The sequence below is a fragment of the Vulpes vulpes genome, chromosome 7 (genome assembly GCF_048418805.1).
Source record: "Vulpes vulpes isolate BD-2025 chromosome 7, VulVul3, whole genome shotgun sequence".
In the NCBI taxonomy this organism is placed as follows: Eukaryota; Metazoa; Chordata; class Mammalia; order Carnivora; family Canidae; genus Vulpes; species Vulpes vulpes.
Window position 1 is genome coordinate 102,291,628 of NC_132786.1, and position 10,250 is coordinate 102,301,877.

General features: G+C 41.4%; 1 pseudogene; it reads right to left on the minus strand.

The window, feature by feature from the left end:
- Nucleotides 1-2,058: 2,058 nt before the first annotated feature.
- LOC112915808 (poly [ADP-ribose] polymerase 1 pseudogene) lies at nucleotides 2,059-3,328 on the minus strand (annotated as a pseudogene).
- Between the last annotated feature and the right edge of the window lie 6,922 nt (nucleotides 3,329-10,250).

Below are 10,250 nucleotides of genomic sequence, written 5' to 3' on the forward strand. Positions count from 1 at the left end.
CCATTTTATTATCATGGTATATAAGTTTAGAGATAATGATGCAGAAAAATGTTAGGGTTTGGAGCAAATAGCCAAAAAAGAATTCCTGAGACATCCTTGGTGCAAAAAGTGGTTTTATTAAAGCATAGGGACAAGATTCATGGGCAGAAAGAGCTGCCCTGGGATCTTGAGGAGTGGCCAATTATAGACTTTCAAGTTGGGAGGGGATTAGGGAGAGCATAAATCTCTAAGGAATTTTGGAAGCAAGGTTTCCAGGACCTTGAGGGGCTAGCTGTGGTTAGGAAAAGGTCATTTATTACCATCTAATAAAACTTAAACATGAGACCCTTCAGATATTTATTGGTGGACCATATACTTAGGGGATGATTGCTGACATATCTTTTAAAATTATTTAATTATTTTATTGGAGTTCGATTTGCCAACATATAGTATAACATCCAGTGCTCATCCCGTTAAGTGTCCCCCTCAGTGTCTGTCACCCAGTCACCCCAACCCCCTGCCCATCTCCCTTTCCACCACCCCTTGTTCGTTTCCCAGAGTTAGGAGTCTCTCATGTTTTGTCTCCCTCTCTGATATTTCCCACTCATTTTCTCTCCTTTCCCCTTTATTCCCTTTCACTATTTTTTATGTTCCCCAAATGAATGAGACCATATAATGTTTGTCCTCTGACTTATTTCACTAAGCGTAATACCCTCCAGTTCCATCCACGGCCGACATATATATCTTGAGGGGTAGAGATAAAGGAAGTTTCCAAAGGAATCTTTACACACTAAAGTAGACTTACAGAATCCTGGGGGTTAAACTAAGATTGCCTTTTGCCCTTAGCAAAGTATTAACATCAAGGCACCTGAGCTCCCAGAGGAAGGTTGCTCTACCTGTTTCAAGGACTCATCAATGGGCTGTAAGTAGTAAGGAAATTTAATTTTTTCTTTTGCCTTTGTTTCCCACATCAATGAGAATAGTGGTCCCTTTGTGGAGGCACAGACTGAAAGGGACACTAGGGAACCTTCTGAGGAGCTGATCTATATTTTGATCTGGATGGTGGTTACATGACCATAAGCGTGTAAAAAGGTATTGACCTGAAATCAAGAGTCAGACGCTTAACCAAATGAGCCACCCAGGCATCCTTCATCTATTTGTGAATAATTTTTGAATTATTTATTTTTGACTCTAGGTGTGACCTTGGCTGAGCAAGATTTCTGCAAATTAATAAAAAAAAAAACCCTATATAACAACTATAATCAAGAAAGTTTAAGTTGGCATTAGTGCCACTAGGAAACAAAATAGGGGGACTTTTTTTTTCTTAGTATGAAATTAGTTTTTATTTTTACTTTATTTATTTTTTATTTTTTTTTTTTGTTTTTTTTTTATTTTTACTTTAAAATAAATGCTTAACATTTTTCCAAAACTGAAACTCAACGTGGAAAGAAGGGCAAAGGACCCCCGCCCCGGAAGCCAGTGAGCAAGGCAGACATCGTGACGTTAGTGGTTCTTCCTGCAGGACTAGTCTAGAATGGAACCCCCTTCCTCTCCTACTGTCAGTCGTCCCCACCAGTCGTCCCAACCACCCCTCCCACCTGTCAGCTGGCCGCAGGGGGACCCCACCCCACCCCCAGACCCACACAAACAAGGGATTTGAAAAGCGGGGGGGGGGGGGGGGGGGGCGGGGAGGACATCGCTTAACAAGTGAGCAAACATGGGTAGAAAATCCTTCCTAGGGCAGCTCGGGTGGCTCAGTGGTTTAGCGCCGCCTTCAGCCTAAGGTGTGACCCTGGAGACCCGGGATCGAGTCCCACGTGGGGCTCCCTGCATGGAGCCTGCTTCTCCCTCTGCCCATGTCTCTGCCTCTCTCTGTCTCTGTATCTCATGAATAAATAAATCAAAATGAAAGAAAGAAAAGAAAAGAAAAGAAAGAAAAGAAAGAAAATCCTTCCTAAGGAGACTGAGTGGAGGTGGATCTCTGGGGGCAGGGTGGCGGCCTTGGCCGGGTCAGGCAGTGCAGGGCGCTGGGCACCCTCATCCCTGCCACCGGGCTGCACCCTGGCCTCTCACCCCAGCTCACCACAGGGACATCTTGAAGTTGAACTTGAGCTTCAGCAGGTATTTCAGATTGACTTGAGCGATGTCAGTAGACAGTGTACTGGTTGGATACAGCAGGCAGATGTTGTTGATGCCAAAGGAAATCCCAGTTCCAAGAGGGACTTCTGCGCCATCCAGAGTAATACTAGCAGGAGGGTCAGGGGTCGTCTTGCCCAAACCTTTGACACCATGCTTGCCTTTGGGTAGCTTGCTGATTTGATAAAGCGTGCTTTAGCTCGTACATGTTCCCAAGGGCAACTTCTCCCAGCAGGATCAGGCTTCTGGGTCTCTCTGGGACATGTGGCAGTAGTTGGCACTCTTGGAGACTGTGTCGGCGAAATAGATCCCTTTACCAAACATGTAGCCTGTCACAGGTGCCTCGGTGGGGCTATCCGGAGGCCCTGGGACAGGATCCCCATGAAGTTGGTGGCCCTGGACCCGTGCCACACAACCTCCGGTTATGCAGCTCCTTGAAGGGCTTGTAGCACTGGATCTTGCCCTCACGTTCGACCTTAAAAACATCAATTACCTCTAGGTCATGTGCTTTGCGCGTGGTCGCGTGAGTGTTCTTAACTAACTTCCTGCGGTTTTGGCTTCCTCAGAATCTCTGTCCACCACCTTAATGTCAGTCTTGAGCTTCTCAGAGTTGATGTTGATGGGGTCCTTGCTGCTGTCGTCAGAGCTCCCCCTGAGCAGACTGTAGGCAACCTTGATGTCCAGCAGGTTGTCTTGCATTTCCACCTTGGCCTGCACGCAATCTGCGTTGCTCAGGAATGGGGGCTTCTTCATCTCAAAGTCGTGGGGGATCAGGGTGCAGAAGTGATTTGAGAGATCCAGGATCTGGGAGTCTCTGCTGCCCTGGGACACCGCCTGCTACACCTCACTGAGGATGGAGTTCCCAGCCTGGATCTGCTGTTTGCTCAGCTTCCCCAAGGGCATCTTCTGAAAGTCAATCTCATACTCCACCAAGGCTTTCTTCATACTTTCCACATCAAAGATCATCTTAATGAGGTCCTGCACGGGCTTGGGGAACTTGGACTTGGTGCTAGGCTTCACTGTCAGCTTCTTCACTGCCTCTTTGTCCTGGTCAAAGTCAATCTCCAGAAGGTAGAATTTTTGGGGATGCTTCATGATGTTCTTGGCGTGCCAGGCATTCCCAGTTTTCTCTTCATATGATTTCATAAAGTACTCAATGACTTCCTCCTTGGATAGCAACCTGCTCCAGTTTGTTGCTGCCAATGATGGTGGGGGGACATTTTGATTATAACGATTATAACGATTTTAATGGAATGAAGGAGAGAAAAAATTCTGGAATAAATATCTCATTTTAAAATTACATATGTCAGAGCGCCTGGGGACTCAGTCAGTTAGCCTTCAACTTGGGTCATGATACTGGGGTCCTGGGATCGAGCCCCACATCAGGCTCCCTGCTCAGCGGTGGGCCTGCTTCTCCCTCTCCCTCTGCCCTTTCCCCTGCTTTTGCTCCCTCTCTCTCTTAAAAATCTTTAAAAAAATAAAATAAAATTACGTATGTCATTATTACTCATTCAGGTGTCACCAGTCCATCAACAGAATAACCAGACATGTGCAAAAAGAATTAAATTTAGTCCTCTTAGGTGTTTTTGTCAATTCTAAGTCATGTAAAAATCAGAGTTGTACAACTATGTTTCTATTTTGTGCTTATGAAGGAATATTTGTCAAAGAGAATACTTTTACAGTGTTATGTAAAATATTTAGACATATGGTATATAGGCCTCCTGGGTCTTTTGCCTTAGGCCCCAGAAATGTTAAGGATGAGACTGATAAAGGGAGTGGACAGGTAAAATGTGGCATGCGGTTAGATTTATATATCATGATATGGTTGATTAAAAAAAAATAACATTGAGAGAAATAAGCTGAGTACCAGTTAGGTTTTTCAATGATGCAGATTTACTTTAACATTCATTTAGCATCTACACAGCACCTGATATATGCTAGACACTGTTCTTAGCACTTAATAAATATTAGCTCATTTAATATTCATAACAGTCCTATGAGGTAAGTACTATTTTTTCTCCATTTCTTAGATGACGAAACTGTGATACATAGCCTAGGCTAAGTAGCTTGCCCACACTCACACAGCTGGTAGTGTACTCAAGAAGTCTGGCTCCAGAGTCTTTATTTTGTTTTATTTATATTTTTTGTTAATGAGAGACACAGAGAGGCAGAAGCAGACTCCCTGTAGGGAGCCTGATGTGGAATTTGATCCCAGAACCCTGGGATCACGACCTGAGCCAAAGGCAGATGTTCAATCACTGAGCCACTCAGGCTTCAGAGTCTTAACCAGTACTCTGTGCTTTTTACCTAAATAAATGTAAGGAAGTATATGGGAAGAACCTCCACTTAATTACATTGGAGTGGGTTCCTGTGAGGGGAGGGGAATAAGATTGGAAGTAAAGGAATGAGTAAAAGCGCTAATACCAAAAGATGAGCCTTGCATGGACGCATGTGATTATGAGATGTTAGGACTGCTATAACAAAATACTATGGATTGGGTGGCTTATAAACAACAGGAACTTATTTCTCACAGTTCTGGAAGCAGGGAAGTCTGAGAGCAAGGTGGCGGCAGATTAGGTGTCTGGTGAAAGCCTGCTTCCCCCAGTTCAGAGACAGCCTTCCTCCCTGTCCTTTGGCAGAAGGGGTAAAGGAGTTCTTTGGGGTCTTTTCATAAGGCTACAAATATCATTCATGACCTAGGCATCTCCCAAAGGCCTCACTTCCAAATTTCATCACACTGGGATCAGATAGATTTATTTATTTATTTATTTAGATTATATTTATTTATTTGACAGAGAGAAAGAGAGAGAGAGAGCACAAGCAGGGGGAGTAGCACGCAGAGGGAGGAGTAGGCTCCCCGCTGAGCAGGGAGCCTCATGTGGGGCTGGATCCCGGGACCCTGGATCAGGACCTGAGCCTAAGGCAACTGCTTAACCCACTGAGCCACCCAGGCACCCCTGGGGTTTGGGTTTAACATATGAATTTTGAGGCAGTTGGAGTGGGGGTAGGGACACACAATCATTCAAATCTATGGTATTGATTTTCAGTTTCCATACTCTATTTTTCCACGCTTGATTTTTTTTCCAATCAATGGGTATTATATTTGGAATAAAGAAAACTGCATACATATGGTTATATACATGTATATGTATCTATAGTATTTATGAAACTACTAAGCTGAAGTGAGGTTTCTGACTCTAAATCCACCATGCTCTGTCCTTGAGGCTGCCTAAAATTTTCATTGGTTACTTGGCTTAAGAAATTTATGGCTGGTCCACTGAGATGACATACAGATTTTTAAAAGTCTAAGGGGAGTACAGGAATATTTATGTAATTTTGTGACAAGTATGTTTAAATTATGCCTTCATTTTTCAAGGAAAAGTTAAGAGCACAGACTCTAGAAATGGAAGGTCTGGATTCAAATTCCTCTCTACCACTTGTTAGCTATAGGCCATTGGGAAAATTACTTGACTGATCTCTTTGCTTGAGTTTTCCCATCTGTAAAATGGGAGTCATAAATAGTATTTATCTTTTGCGTTATTATGAAGATTGGTTGATTTAATACATGTGAAATGCTTAGAACAGTATTTGGAAGGCAGAAATTTATCATTTATTCTTTGCTTAATGATGCAGAAATCTAGGACTTTGAGCCAATCCTTTGAGTTAATCCCAAGATATTTCTTTTTTTTTACCCTTATCTGCAGAGAAATGCAAGTCAGTATCCTTAATTTGTACATTGGAATGTAAATCTTGCTCCATATATGCTGGTGCTGAAACCCTTGAATGTCCTTTTGGTCTCCCCATGAATCTCTGCTTCTGGGTTTTCACTCATGTTGTGAGCCTTGTGAAAACAACATCAGCAACAGGAGCACCTGGGTGGCTTAGTTGGTTAAGTAACCAACTCTTCATCTCAGTTCAGGTCTTGATCTCAGGGTCATGAGTCCAAGCCCCAGGTTGGGCTCCATGCTGAGTGTGGAGCCTACTTAAAAAACCAACAACCTGTCCTTTCTCATTTTAAAGGTAATACATCTTTATCAGGAAACTTTGGGAAATACAGATTAGCAGAAAAAAAATTGCCCATAATCTCAGCAACCAGATATGTCAATTTTATTTATTTATTATTATTTTTAAAAGTTTATTTAAGTAATCTTTATACCTGATATGGGGCTTGAACCCATCACCCCAAGATTGAGAGTTGCATGCTCCTCCAACTAAACCAGCCAGGTTCCCCCAGATATGCCAATGTTAATGTTGCTGTTTATATTCTCTTAGTCTTTTTTTTTTTTGAAAGCCTATATATAGCTTACCAAGCTGTAATTACACTATAAATACTGGTTTATAATCAGTCTTTTCACTTAACAATGTATTGAGAACATTTTAATATATGATTAAATATTCTGGTACTGCATCATTTTAATGGCTGCATAGCATTCCATTTTATGGATGCGCAATATCCTAACTTATTCTAGCAGTCCCCTACAACTAGACGTTAAGATTATTTCCTCTCTTTCTCTGCTAATACACTTGAGACACAGGAAAAGAGCCCCTAATATCTGGGTGCTGGTTTGGTACTATCAGCTGGTGATATTAGTACTATCAGCACCTTGATGCTACTATGACCTGGCCTGGCACTCACAGCTATGCCTTGATGTCCTCCTGTTAATGTAAATAATTTCACAGAAAGCCAGTATTAGACAAGGCTGCTTTGTGATTAGGATGGATACCTGTCTGAACACAGACAAACACATATAGTACATTGTCCAGAATTATGAAAATGACCAACCAACTCCCTATCCTGGAAAAATATGAGTTGCTTGTTTAGCAATTCCACCTTTAGCCTCAATTTAGCTTTAGCCTCTTTCCTACACCTAGATGAAGCTTATTAAGATAACAAATCATATAATTGTTTCAGTTTCTTGATATCACCTAATATTGTCCAGCACTGGATATGTTTCTGATGATCCTTTGACTGGAGAACATTGGTATAGTCATCCTAGTTTTCGAATTATTAGCTATATTATACTTGCAAAAAATATTCCCTGTAAAAGCAATAGGTATTCAAGTGGGATAACCCAAGAGAAATGTTAACTATCTATTTCTATAAATTCTGTTTTACCCCTATATTCAATCAAATTATCATCAAGCAATATCTTTGCAATGTGTTACCTGGGTTTCCTAAGAAATACCTTTCTCTCATTTTACACTATATATTGACTTTAAGAGTCAGATTACAAAAAAAGGAGGGTCACATAAAAAAAATCATGGTCAAAGGTAGCATACCTTTGTATTTTCTATAAAATTTTTATAAAAATATACGTAATGGTGGGGTAGCCCTGGTGGCTCAGTGGTTTAGCGCCGCCTTCAGCCCAGGGCCTGATCCTGGAGACCCAGAATCGAGTCCCATGTCAGGCTCCCTGCATGGAGCCTGCTTCTCCCTCTGCCTGTGTCTCTGCCTCTCTCTCTCTCTCTCTCTGTCTCTATGAATAAACAAATAAAATCTTAAAGAAATATATATATGTAATGGTTTATAATAAAGTGTTAGGGAAAAAAGTCGATCTCTCTTTGTGGTAGCTGTTCTCCAAGGCTCCAACGAATCTTCCTGATATTCAGACCCTTATGTAGTGGTCCCTCCTACAAGGAATCCAGCTGCTCTATGACTTATTTTAACAAACAAAATGTGGCAAAAGTAACACTGTGTCAATTCTAGGCCTACTGTTTAAAAAGCAGGACACCTGAGGGGCTTAGTCGGTTAAGGGTCTGCCTTTGGCTCAGGTCATGATCCCAGGGTCCTGGGATCCAGCCCTGCATTGGGCTCCTTGCTTAGGAGGGGCCTGCTTCTCCTTCTCCCTCTGCCTGCTGTGTGTTCTCTCTCTCTCTGTCAAATAAATAATAAAATAAAATATTTTAAAAAAGCAAAAATAAAAAGACTTGTAGCTTCTGCTTCTGTTTTCTCGGAACACTTAGTTTTGGGAGCTCTGAGCTCAAGTCAGAAGTCCAGTACCCTACTGAAGAGGCAACAAGAAGAGACCAAGTCTACATGGGGAAGAAGAGATGGAGGCCCAGAGACCACATGAATAGGAAGGCCCAACCCTCCTAGTATCCCAGCTGAGCAATTCTCCCAGCTGTTCACCAGTGTGCAGCAATTCTGAGTGTCATCTAGAACCTCTCCAGGCTGTTTGAGCTCCCAGATCTGGAACGCTAAAAGCATCCAGCTGATGAGCCCAGTTGACCCATGGGATCATAAGTGGGCCATAATTAAATGGTTGTTGCTTAAAACCACTAAGTTTTAGAGTGGTTTGTTAGGCAGTAATAGACTTATTTCCTTATGATCTGTTAAGAATGTTGCCTTTTCTTCTTTTCCTTAATGTGAGAACTGAGTGATTCACCGTGATTTTCCTTTCCACCTTCACTTCCTGGAAACTTAGAACCCTTTAGTACTCATTTTTAGTTTCTTCCTTCTGTAAAGTTTTGAGTTTTGCTGTTGTCATTGTTTTCTGTTTTGTTTTGTTTTGTTTTGCTGTAATCATCCTCTCTTTAACCTCCATGATCTCAATTGGCCACTGCCCTCCCACTTCTGTGTTGAGTGTTTCTGTCCTTCGCACTTTGTGGCTGATATGAATCCTTGCATTTAGCTAAATATTGTTTCAGATCCTTTGTCCAAGAGCAAGGTAAAAGCTGGAGATAAATTTATATAGTGAGTATGGGGAAGAGAAAGCATTGTGGCTATGAGCATGAGCTTGGAGTTAAAATACAGGTGGCTTTCAATCTGGGCTTTATACCTTACTAGCTGTCAGATCTTGGGGATGCCATTTAACTTTTCTGAACCTCAATTTTCTCATCTGTTAAATGATACAGTGATAAAAAGTAAACTGAGGCAATGTATGTAAGGCATATCATAGTAAGTGCTTGATAAACAAGTAGAGCAAATTCCTTAAGTAACCTGATCAGAATCTACAGACACAAATACCCAGAGCAACAGGCTGTATCTACCAATGTGAAATTTGTAAACATACATTTAAGACACTCATTTTGGGATTTCAATTCTCCTTTTTATTATCTGTGACCTAGGGCAAGTTATTTAAACTGGTAAAGCCTGTTTCCTTGTGTAATAGAATGTTAAAATAGGACTCTTCTTATCCCCATTTTTTTTTAAAGATTTTACTCATTTATTTGTGAGAGACAGAGAGGCAGAGACAAGGCAGAGAGAGAGAAGCAGGCTCCATGCAGGGAGCCAGATGTGGGACTTGATCCTGGGACTCTGGGATCACGCGCTGAGCCAAAAACAGACGCCAACCACTGAGCTACCCAGGCGTCCGTCTTATCCCCATTTTGAATGAGTTCCCCCAAAATGATTACCAACTATCCAAATTCCAAAGTGATGGGTAAGATCACCAAATTGGAATTTGAAGTGAGGTGGCTGAACATTGGTTTCCCAACTCTTAACTGACCACACCCCTATCCTGAGGGGAAGGCTGGAAAGAGAATAGCATATTTAGAGAGAACTATCTCTCTAGGTATCCTGTGAGGTCCTGACTCTGAAGTGGTCATGTATTACATTTAGCGTCATGTATCTTGTTCTCCTTTAATCTGGGGAGTTCTTCGGCATTTTTGTCTTTTATGACTTTGGTATTTTTAAGATTATAGGTCATTTTTTTTTTTTGTAGAATCTCTCTCAAATGTGATTTTATTAGATGTTCTCTATGATTGGATTGAAATTTTGCATTTTTAGCAGGAATATTTCATAACTGACTCTGTGTTCCTCTTAACATTTTACATCAAGTGGCACATGGTGTCAGTTTGCTCCATTATTCATGTTAACTATTTCTTTTCTTCTTTTTAAATAGGCTCCAGGCCAAATGTAGGGCTTGAACTAATGACCCTGAGATCAAGAGTTGAATGCTCCACAGACTAAGTCAATGAGGGGCCTCTCATGTTAACTTTGATTGCTTGGATAATATGATGTCTGCTAGATTACCATAAAGTTGTTGTTTTCCCATTTATAATGAATAACTATTTTGAAGGAAGATATGTTGAGACAACATAAACTTCCTTTTTCTTCATCAAACTTCCACCAACTATATTTAACACTCATTGATGATTCTTGCTTGAATCAATTAGCGCAATGACAATTGTAG